At 48.2% G+C, this 11,639-nt stretch overlaps 2 non-coding genes across 2 annotated transcripts; both read right to left on the reverse strand.

Moving 5' to 3' along the window:
- Positions 1–6,708: 6,708 nt before the first annotated feature.
- TRNAG-GCC (transfer RNA glycine (anticodon GCC)) lies at positions 6,709–6,779 on the reverse strand. Its single transcript has one exon. It is a non-coding gene; the product is annotated as a tRNA-Gly (tRNA).
- Positions 6,780–9,280: 2,501 nt separating this feature from the next.
- Positions 9,281–9,351, reverse strand: TRNAG-GCC (transfer RNA glycine (anticodon GCC)). Its single transcript has one exon. It is a non-coding gene; the product is annotated as a tRNA-Gly (tRNA).
- Positions 9,352–11,639: the final 2,288 nt, after the last annotated feature.

Below are 11,639 nucleotides of genomic sequence, written 5' to 3' on the forward strand. Positions count from 1 at the left end.
CGACGAGCAGACGAGCCGCATCTTCGAAACCAGCGCGCTACCCTGCCATCTGCTGAGCCGGGACGTCATTTGCCCCGCCTTCCGCCAGATGGCGCGTCCTGTCAAACCAGCTGCTTGGCCCGCGTCTGCGACAGCTTTACTCGCAGTTGACAGCAGTTTCTTCTTAATTTCAGGAAATTCAGGCAAGTAACAACGTTTAATTACGTCTCAAATAACGTAGACCATAATATGCTACCCCGTGAGCGAAGTTTGTTCTCGATTAGGCCAATAGTTTGCTCACAGGAATTTTTTAAATTCCCCCAGATACAAATTTTATTCTCTGTATATATACCGGGTAGAAAAAAACAGCGCGAAAGGGACGGAAGACAAACATGACGGAAACCACACGGACGAGCACGGAAACCACACGGCGGCCGTGGCCGCTGCTTCGATCGCGGAGGCCACGCTCCGGCAAGGCAGTTGGCGCGCTTGCTCCGACGTGGCCGCTGAGATCTGTTCCTTCGATCCATATTCGATCGCAGAGGCCACGGCTTTGAGATGGCGGTTGCCTCGCCGCTCGACAGATGGCGCACCATGTCAACGCAGCTTCTCGACTCGCTTCTGCGAAAATTGTGCACACCGCCGAGAGCAGTTTTCCGTCCATTCCGCAAAATCTAGGCAAGTACCGATGTTGAATCACTTATCAGATAAAGTAGACCATATTTTGCTACTTTGTGAAGGCTATTAAAGGGGTTGTGAAAAGAAAATGAAGCTGCCCGATTTTAATTTTTACTGCTTCCATAACCATTAGACATGCTAATTCCGAAATATTTCGACTCAATATTGAGTCTGCATTTAATAAAGCCCGTTCGAAATCGCTGCCTTTTTGAGCTCATGAAACGACCATGCGCCGCCGTCGGCTGGCACACACACTACTCGACTACGTCATTTTAAGATCTTCAGAAACGTAGAGATATCTTCAACTTTCGTTTGCCCTAAAATAATAGCTTTATGAGAAATTCAGAAAGTGAAAAAGGTTTTCCAATTATTTGCACGCGTAATTGCACTCTGTTAAACTGCAGCGCGTGGTCATACATCAGTCACTGACCTGGGATCAGTTTCGGTTTCGGTTCTGCTTCTCCATCCTCCTTGGCTTCAGTATCAGCAGCTCGACATAGCCTTGCTTACGTGAACCTATCTAGGTGGTGTTCCTTGACAGCGGTGGTTTGAGTCAGAGAATCGAGCTGAACAAGGCCAGCTGTCACCCAGACTTCGCGCACTTTTACGTGGGAAGCTCCCAGACACCCTTAGAGCGTGTGGGGGTAGCGGTCTCGGACTCAAAGGAGACGCCCTCGACTCAGCGTGGCAAACTCAGCGGAGACCAGCTACCAAGTGACAAGAGGTTTTTGGGCGTTCGGTGTCCAGCTTTCGCTGGTCGCAAGCCAGAGAATGGGTCGGAGCCAAAGGTTCACAAAACAAAACAAGGTTTATATAGCAAAGAGACGATACAGAGGATTTCACAATCACTAGTACAAAGACAAAGTGATTAGCAACACAATGCAACTCGTGCAAAGTTAAACTCGAGAGAGAATGCAATACAAAGGCAATATTGCACCTAAAGTGCACTAACGCAAGAGAGAGATAAACAAACAAAACACAATTTGTTCACCGGGCACTGCGGCAGTCCGACGACCAGAGTTCCACGACGATGCCGTCCCGCAGACTGGCGAACGTTGCCTCGTTGGTCCGTGGCTGGCCGAGTGGTGTTTTCCCCGCGAGTCGAACGGGCGCGCTTCGATGAAGCTTAAACGGCGGTCCGGACTGACTGATAGCTGTCAGCGTCCTTCTTTTATAGGCTCGCTCTCACGTCTGTTTGTTCTACGCGCCAAAGTAGGCGCGCACATACGCTTAGCATCTCCCGTGCTGTCTCCCTTCCTTTCTCTCGCCGGCCGCGCGTCCTCATTGGTTAAAGTCAGGAGTCGTTTCGCGAAGGTTCCAGCGTGTTCTAGCGTGGCGCCGTCGTGGCGGCGTAGCCGACGTCCGAGTGCAGAGGAGGGGGACATGTCTTAGCGCACGCAAGGCTTCCCCCTCCTCCCCCCGTTAACAGAAGAAACGACTCGCACTTTCTAGAGAGATCGGCGTGGATGACTCATTCCTTCGGCGCACGCCGTGGCGGTGGAGAGAGAGGCACGCGCTCGGCGGGGGCTTTCCCTCTCTCCCGTTGGGCTCGCGCCGGCGAGACGCCGTGCGCGCGGCGGTTTTACTTTGTTTCTTTCTAGAATGCGCCGAATTTTGTGACACCAGCCCATCTCGACGACTCTCTCTTTACATGAACTCGATACGAACGAGTCAGCTATCGCGGCGCGCAGCGTCTCCGTGCTTCTGTTCTTTGCTGCAGAAAAATATATTCCAGAAGTGTGAAGAGGGTTAGGCATAATTTGCAGATGGGGCTGCGAGTCAACCCCCCCCCCCTTGCGATAGAGATGAAGACTCGAGTCCACGACCGGGTTCGGAGGTTCACGGTCGGGGATCCCGCAGGCAGAGATGTCGCGGTCTCTCGGCATGACTGCTACTTGCCGGGCGCGCGACGTGCCGTTGCGAGCGGCGTAACAACGACTGACAGCAGCTCGCCGCCTGCGCCCAACCGATGTCAATGACAGGCCGCACGCGGCGCGTCGCACTGACAAGGGGCAGAATGCGAGTGCGCAGAGCGCCAGCGTCATAATGACGTGGGGACGCGTTTCTCGGGGCCGGCCTGTCAGCCTGGATGCCGGCGTCAGAAAAACACGCTAGTATTATTTTTTCACGCTCATAACAAGCACTGGAATAGATGAATGCCAAAAGTGAATCATTTTTGAGGATCTTTGGCTGATGCCGAGTTGCTGGCAGTATTCAATTCGGCGATACAAGCAAATTTCATCCAATGACCGTTTTATTTACTGCCTGGTCGCCGCTCGCATAGCTGGCATTTGCTAGCTCATCTGGCGTCGCGGAAATCGAGCATATCTTTATTTTATTATGGGACAGGTTCACAGTTAAAGGGTGACGAGATGTAGTACCTTTTACAGCGCTGACCAGTCGCGAAGCTCCCTCAGCTGCGGTATCGATAGTATCGATGCAAATCCAGGTAGGCTTAGCGACGACCAGGGCCGCCGGCAAGCCTCGATCGCAGCTTCATCGCCCGGCGCGTCCGCAGGCGGCGTCGTTGCCGAAAGCTCGGCATGCTGCCACTGCTCGAATATAACGGGCAGCCTTTCTGATAGCATGGCGCTGTTTTGTCTTTTCTGGTGCGAATGTGAAATACAGCGAGGCTGCAGGCCGGCCGGCAAACCTGGATCCCGTCCGCTGGCGTCATAAAAATGAGCTAAATATTTTTCTTCGTGTAAATAATAAACTTTGGGAGCAAGAAGTGTGGAAAATAGATCATTTTTGAGGATCGCTGTACAATGCCGAGTTGCTGCAGAAGCAGCAACTGTAATACGAGCAAATTTCTTGCCACAACCGCCGCTCAGCTGCCGCTGCCCGCGGCCGTTGCGGTCCGGCTTGCGCGCCTGGCGTCCGCTATAGCTCCCCTGCCGAGCGCACCGCAACAATGACCATATGTTTTGTTGTGAGACGATGCTGTTGACAGTAAAGCGATGCCAAAAGCAGGCATTTTATCATAACCCAGGCTACTTCCAAAGCGCTGTCCACCGCGGCTTCGGTGCGAAACAGGCCTAGCGACGACCAGGGCAGCCAGAGAGCAGTGCAGTTCGTCGCCCGGCGCGCCCGCGTCCAGTGCCGTTGCCGAAAGCGCGCTACGTGGGCAGGCATGCTTTGTGGCCGCCCGAGTACAGCCGGCAGTCTTTCTGATAACATCGCTATTTTGTCTTTTCTGGTGCGAACTTCAGTAGCCGAGCAGCGCGCAGGCGCTGGTGTGCGGTGGCAAAGTGTTACACCGGATGTGGGCCGGGCATGAGTCAAGTGGCGCAAATATGCTTGCCGCTCCGTGTCCCTGCTTGCTGTAGGCGGCAGTTCGCAAGCGGCGACTGGTGCGGCGCGCCATCCAAGTTTTCGCACATGCGTCAGCTTGAGAGCTAGTAGACTCCATTCTGAGCAGACGACGGTGCCACATTCGAGTCAATATGCGTGCTGTAACCTCGGTCAACTATGGCTAAAGAGGCCTCGCTAAGCCGCCATGTTGTGTTGACGACAGAAGCCTCTGATTGGCTTCTTAAAATGACGTTTTCTGTGAGTTGAGGGGGACGCGCGCTGGGAAACCGAAATTTAGTTTTTTTCGCTATTCAATCAACCCAGACAATGAAACGAACCAAAGTATACTTAGAATGAAGGGTCAGAATTCCAAATACACACGTCGTTCAAAATTTTCGGAAAACGTTTCCGACCCCTTTAAAGCTCGAATGGGGCAGCAGATTTTACAGAGAGGAATTTTTAAAACCCGGCCCCAAATATTCCAGACCCTTTACACACACACACACACACACACACACACACACACACACACACACACACACACACACACACACACACACACACACACACGCACACGCACACGCACACGCACACACACGCACACACACACGCACACACACACGGACGCACACACACACACACACGCACGGACGCACACGCACGCACGCACTTAACTCGAGAGGTTGGGCACAGAGCAGGTGAGCAGCCTGCCAGAAAACCGGCTTCAGACACACACAATCAACGGCTAACTGCAGGGAATGGCCACTATAAGTGCTAGCGGACTAAAAATGCAAAATTGAGTCGTCGATCTTCAGTATTTGTGTTTGAATGATATTTAAGTTGTAGTAAGTTGTAAATTGCCAGCACTCTCACCCATGACCAAGAGAGCAAACGCAACCTCCGAGGGGAAGATAGACGTACTCGAGAGAGTGTATGCAAATTGTGGCGAAAAAACACTGTTCACTTTTCGACCTGCTTGGACTGTATGTAGCAAAACTGCCCGATGAGGGAGAGAGAAAGTAATTTAATGAAAGGAAAGGTGGAGAGGTCGGCCGGCGGTAAGTTGACCCTGGCTTTTTCCTTCACACTGGGAAAGGCGAAACGGAAAGTAAAAGGAAATTTAGAGTGGGAATGGAGGGTGAAGTGACAATACAATGAATACGATAAATATGCAATGAACTGCTCGGTGATGCCCCGCATTGACTACTGTTTAATGTACGGCTACCATTCATGTAGAGCTCAGTGTGACCGCAAAACTATTCAAAAGAAAAGCACGTCCATGTATTTATGGTAAATGTACGCAAGCGTGTATGCGTACGCGCCAAAGTGCTTTCAATACCAATACCAATGCCAAAGTGCTTTCACTGACACTGAAATATACACACACATTTGAATCTGTATCAATCGTAGGAAGCCACTTTCGGGTTTTTTGGTCAACTGCATTAAACGGAGGCTCTGATATGAAAAAGCGAGTCGAGCATAGAGCGGACGCTCTGGGAAGACTGGCCGCATGCGCGCTGTATAGCAAGAAGTTCTAGTCCGTTACAACAAATTTCTCACACAGTACATCACTCTTCGTAACCGTCCCCCCAAAAAAAACAATCATCACACAGTCATGCGTGGCAGCCGCATTCAGAACAAGTACAACAGTTGCAAAAGCATGGCATGGACCAGCTAACGCTGCTCTTCCGCTTTACATTGGGTGTGTCGCCGTTTAATTTTTTCTCTCCCTCTATCCTTAAAGATACCTCACACCCACCCCCAAAATAAACTGAACTTGCTGCAGAGAGGCGTCTGCAAAAAGAAAAGCTCTCAACAAACGTCGTGCGTTGCAAAAATTGTGCAAATCACATTCAGTCTCACGTGCAGCGGGCGTCGTGAAAGATGTGGTTATGAAAGGAATGACTGCGATAGAATTACGAGTCACAGGGATGTAATAAAATAAAAAAGCTCCATGCGTAGGCCGGGAATCGAACCCGGGCCACCCGCGTGACAGGCGCGTATTCTACCACTGAACCACCGACGACCGTGGTCTCGATGTCTACGACCAGCACACTGCAGCCTGCACAACTATGTGACGACATCCTGTGAAGGCAAGTGCCGTCTCGATACGCGAAGCCAAGCCCCTCGATGACTTCCCTTGGAGGAGTGCCAGGAGCTCCGGTTTTTCCAGCCCTGTTGATAGTGGAGCGAGTACCGGACATTCGGGGCGAAGAAACGAGTCTGTCTAGCTGACCTCGAGTCGAGGACGCGTAAGCCGGGAACAGGCGCCTAAGAGCTCTGCTCTAAAACAAATGCACTCTGTCTCGTTGTCAGGAGTAGATGTGAGCATAATAAGTATTGTAGAGAAGATATAGCGCATCTTAGGACCATAGAGTTTCAGTTACTATCTAGAGGGAAAGCTAGCGCACCATCTATGTAAATAAATAAATAAATAAATAAATGTAACTTTGCAAAACGACAAAAGGGACGGACTAGCGCTGATAATTCTCATTACCGTGGCTTTAATCGCAATGGATTTTCTTCCTCTCTCACTTTCGTTCCTAACAGCGGGTCCTACAGTAAACCAATTTTTCTTGAAAGGGATTCCTGAAAACAAGAGCAACCAACGCTAAACACAGTTTGCTAAAAGTATGACTTAGATCACTCCATCATGTGCTGTGCGCGTGGCGCAGAAGTGAGGTTACCGAAAGAACGCCTGCAGCACAATTGTTTGCTACCGGAATGCTATCGAATAAACCAAAAAAAAGGAGCTCATGCGTCGGCCGGGAATCGAACCCGGGCCACCCGCGTGGCAGGCGAGTATTCTACCACTGAACCACCGACGCCTGGATGATGCAAAGATATCGCCCTTAAGACTGCACTTTGCGCAACTCGCTCAGCCGGTTCTCCACCGACAACCCTTGGACGCATGTGCCTTGTAGGTACGCGAAGCCGTGCCTGCCGACCGACGACTTCCTTCTTAAGTAAGCGCAGGGGCTGCGGTTTTTCCGGCCACGTTCACCGGAGGGAAGATTCAGGTATTCAAGAGGAACAATCTGGTCAGTCTAGCGGGCTTCGATAGTAGACGTGTGTAGCGTAATTGAGTGGGTATTTTAAAAGTGGCACTGCTCATTACTTAGAGTTTCTGGGGCGCCAGTATCTTTCAAGCGCCCAGATTGTTCTAGCGCATATTATGCTCACATTGTGTGAGTCAAGCGCAAAAATAAACCGGAAAATATGTGAGATGAAACAACAAAAAATGCATTATATCTCGTCGTTGAGAGAAGATGTAAGCATCGAATGTATTGTAAAAACCGCGTAGCGTATCATATAGGACGGCTCATAGACTGTGGTTGACCCACTGAAGTCTTGGGCCTCCTTCATCAGTCACTTTTCCTAGCTTTTCAGACCAAGTGAGAGCACTCTCGGCTACATCTGACCACAGCCGACATAAGAAAAGTAGGTGATGCCAGAACACTCTATCGATCGCTGTTGACTGCGCCTATCCGTTCCTCATCTTGTTTTTCACTTAGCCGTCCTTGCCAACATTCGCGCTGCAGGAGGAAGGGATGAGCGATGATGAAAACTACATCCACCGGACAACGCGAAAGGCCGCTATATATGCGCACCTGGTGCGATACGCTGCGGCGATGGTCGAGATACGTCATACTTGGTAGTGCCTGCGTTCTTGCAAGTAAATTGACATAATGTTATGCCTATCCTACTGTGCATTCTAATATTTCTAATTGTCCTTGTTTATGACAGTTAATGCATCAGGTCCCTTTTTCGGTTCAATTTTTACTGGTTTTCTTTTATCCTCAGTTCTTGCAGTGTCACTGAAGCAGTTCTACTATGGTTTGATATCTATACTTTACCCTCCGGTTATGTACCGCTATGTCATGACGTACTGGCCATGAAGTACTTAATAGCGTACGTAAAATGGCTCTCTCGATCTATACAAAGGCATTCTTTTATAATAGGCTCAATAAGTGATTGCCCGGTGAGCTACGGCTAGACAAAAACGTCCTTATTTTGCCCTCGGCAAAATGTCGCCTATCTGGTATTCCAGAAATCATTGAGCATTCCTTCACGCTTTGTACAGACCTAATACTGCTCTGGGATGTCCTACAGCGGACATTGATAGAAGTGGTAGGATTTTAATGCAACTAAACCGATATGACGTGCAAGATCATGAGTTTAGCCTTGCTTACTCATGATTTGGCTTTGCTAGGTCGTCGTCACATAGGGCGATCTAGGTTTCGCTAATCTGGCTGTTCCCGCTGCAGATGGAAGTTGATGAAGGAGACGATGTCCACTGAACAGTAACACGCATTGTGATCGGCAGCGGTGATAGCATATCGCTCTTGTCTAGTGGACAGCGGAGCTTATCTGTTCACGCCGCCGTGGGCTCCAAATCCGGTGGCGGCACTATTTATTTTAATTCCGCAGCCACAAGTTCAGAGACGCCACAAGATTTTTTGTTGAGTTTTACTTCGTGAAGTAGTACAGTCGCACTGAAATAGAATTGACTTCTTATATTGTACGATACCTTAATAAACTGCAGTCTGTTGATAAAGCCCTACATATGTTTCCTTATTACACTGCATACCACAAGGAAAACTCATATCTGAACAGGCATTGTGAATTTCTTGTGTGAGCAAAATCTGATTTATGCCGAATTATTGTTCATCTCACTGATGTCTCGGCCCAGAGAGGATTCAATCCGGAGGGGATGGTCCCTATTGATAATAATATTAATATGTGATAATGTGCTCAGTTCTACCTCTATTGTAGTGCTTGCTGCCTAGAAGCGTTTTGATTTCATCTTTTGCCACCGTCATTAAACGAACGGTATGGTATGAAAAAGCCGGCCGAGCAGAGGGCAGATAATGTCGAAACGCTGGCCGCATATCTCTTGCATGACAAATTTCTCAAGCCCGTGACAACCCATTTCTCACACCATGAAGCACTCGCTGTGATACCGAACAGGAACAAGCACGACGTACTCAAGTGCGGTAGAAGTATTCAAAGCAAATGTAACTTTGCAAAATGGCAAAAGGAACGGACTAGCGCTGATAATTCTCATTACCGTGGGTGTAATCGCAATGGATTTTCTTCCTCTCTCACTTTCGTTCCTAACAGCTGGCCCTATAGTAAACCAATTTTTCTTGAAAGCGATTCCTGAAAACAAGAGCAAAAAACGCTAAACACCATTTGCTAAAAGTATGACTTAGATCACTCTATCATGTGCTGTGCGCGCGGCGGAGAAGTGAGGTTACCGAAAGAACGCCTGCAGCACAATTGTTTGCTACCGGAATGCTATCGAATAAAACAGAAAAAAAGCTGATGCGTCGCCCGGGAATCGAACCCGGGCCACCCGCGTGGCAGGCGAGTATTCTACCACTGAACCACCGACGCCTTTTTTTTTCTTTATTGCCTTCAAAGGCGTGGGAATACAGTGCATTACAACATATGTGACTATTTACATGGCTATTTACATGGCTACAGCACTCCTCCCTTCCAGCGACCATTCCAACTTCTTCAGTTGGGATAGATTCTGGAAAAGGGATACAATTTCTTCGTCAAAACCTCGGTCTTTTAACACATCGTAAATTTTCAGGACACTCTCAACAAAATATTGATACACAGATGTGGCTCCAGGATCGCAATGGCGATATGCCATGGCACTACGCCACACAGCATGCAAGCCAAGTAGAAAAATGGTGTCATATGGAGCTCCATCGTCTTCGACAGGCAGAAACCTAATGCCGTGCGGAGTGAGCGGCAAATCTTTCTTTATGGTTCGCTGCAACACGTCCCAAAAGAAGATTGCATTATTACAGTCGACAAAAACATGGTCAGTTGTTTCCTCCTTCCTACACAGAAGGCAATGGGTGCCCCACGGGACGTACATGTCTCTTTCATGTAACCAGCTTTTAACAGGTAAGGTACCTGTGGGCAGCTGAAAGAAGAACGCTTTTGCTGAAGGCGTTACCCACATTCTTCTTACCCTCTTTAACACACCACCGACGCCTGGATGCAGCAAAGATTTCGCCCATAAGACTGCACTTTGCGCAACTCGCTCAGCCGGTTCTCCACCGACAACCCTTGCACGCATGTGCCTTGTAGACACGCGAAGCCGTGCCTGCCGACCGACGACTTCCTTCTTGAGTAAGCGCCAGGGGCTCCAGTTTTTCCGGCCGCGTTCACTGGAGGGAAGATTCAGGTATTCAAGCGGAACAATCTGGTCAGTCTATCGGGCTTCGAAAGTAGACATGCGTAGCGTAATTGAATGGCTATTTTAAAAGTGGCACTGCTGATTACTTAGAATTTCTTTGGCGCCAGTAGCTTTCAAGCGTCCTGATTGTTCTAGCGCATACTATGCTAACATTGTGTGAGTAAAGCGCAGTAATAACCCGGAAAGACATGTGAGATGAAACAACAAAAACATGCAGTCTATTTTGTCGTTGAGAGGAGATGTAAGCATCGAATGTATTGTAGAAACAGCGTAGCGCATCATATAGGACAGCTCATAGACGGTGGTTGACCCACTGAAGTCTTGGGCCTCCTTCATCAGTCACTTTTCTAGCTTTTCAGACCAAGAGAGGGCGCGCTTGGCTACATTTGACCACAGCAAACATAAGAAATGTAGGTGATGCCAGATCACTCCATATATCGCGATTGACTGCGCCTATCCGTTCCTAACAACTTGATTTTCACTTAGCCGTCCTCGCCAACATTCACGCTGCAGGACGAATGGATGAGCGAAGATGAAGACGACATCCATCGGAAAACGGAAAAGTAAATAATAAATAATAAATTCTTTACTTCACTCAAGAAGTGAGAGAGGGAGTGCGGGAAAAAAAAGCTGAAAATTTAGCTTGACTGGTTCCCAGCTCCCCAGAGTACAAAAAGTTCAAGAAACAAAAAAAGAGAGGAGAAGGAAAAAAAAATAATGGCAGAGCGGCATAAGAACAGCACAAATCAAAATACAGAAATGCTTTGTTTACAAAGTGAGATCGGCTTGTACAAGGAAAATAAACAAAACAATTCTAATTTAACTGTATGAGACACCGGTGATAAGCGAAAGTACATGCCGGAAAAAGCCCGAAAAAACAAGAACGTTACATGAGTAAAGGAAAGAGACGAAGAAAAACAATGCGCATGAACAGAAAAGCGTTGCTCAAGGAAGGGTACAGCGTACATATGCAGAATGCGAGAAATACCCCATCATACGAACGGATTGTTGTCTATGAACAGTAATTTCAGTTCTCTTGTTGAAGTTAACTCGGGAGTGATACCGTTTCTATAACAGACATTTAACAAGTGTGGTAGCATTCTGTTTATCATTTGTCGTCCATAATCTGTCCTGTACGTTTTTACTAACCTATACTATATTCATAAGCTAGTGTCCTTTTACAAAGAGATGCCAACCGTAATAGACAATGAATGTTGTTTTTTATTTCAATCCTATAACGCGAACACAAGCCGTGCGAGTATAGGCTGTCTATTTTCATTATACAATATTTTGAGAACAAAAGGTGGGAAGGGTGACTTGTGGGGACGTTTTCAATGTTTCTTAACATTTTTTTCTGCGATGTCACCATTTTTTGCAAATTTCCTTTGGTTGTATTCCCCCAGACTAGTTGGCAATAGTTTGTGTGAGTGGAATAGAGAATTGTACAATAAAAGTTTAACCTTTGGAG

Source organism: Amblyomma mixtum, chromosome 3 (assembly GCF_055824585.1).
Source record: "Amblyomma mixtum isolate Tamu chromosome 3, ASM5582458v1, whole genome shotgun sequence".
Classification (NCBI taxonomy): domain Eukaryota; kingdom Metazoa; phylum Arthropoda; class Arachnida; order Ixodida; family Ixodidae; genus Amblyomma; species Amblyomma mixtum.